This window comes from Antrostomus carolinensis, unplaced genomic scaffold (assembly GCF_000700745.2).
Source record: "Antrostomus carolinensis isolate BGI_N321 unplaced genomic scaffold, ASM70074v2 scaffold46585, whole genome shotgun sequence".
Taxonomy (NCBI): Eukaryota; Metazoa; Chordata; class Aves; order Caprimulgiformes; family Caprimulgidae; genus Antrostomus; species Antrostomus carolinensis.
In genome coordinates this window covers 12678-13011 of record NW_010316595.1, presented here as the reverse complement: position 1 = coordinate 13011, position 334 = coordinate 12678, and positions in this window count along the sequence as shown.

Sequence of the window (334 nt, the reverse complement as noted above, 5' to 3'; positions counted from 1 at the left end):
TCTCTACCCCAACCCCTTTTATTCCCCCCCTTGCACACCCACAGAGCTCCTACAGCTCTGATAATAAAACCGGCTTATCCTGTTAGTGCTCTGTACCAACTGCTTATATAATATCAGGATGTTTTAAACAAACTCCCGGGCCCTTCCCTCCCAGGAAAAGGCACCACAGACCCCCGGCAGCGCTCTGCAGATGCTCCCCTTCCTCCACTAACCCCCGGGACTTTGTTTTTCAGCTTAAAAAAAAAATAATTAAAAAAAAAAAATAATCAAAGTTGTTATTCCCCCCCCACCTCAGATATATTTTTTTTTCCCCACTCCTTAAATCCTGCCTCTC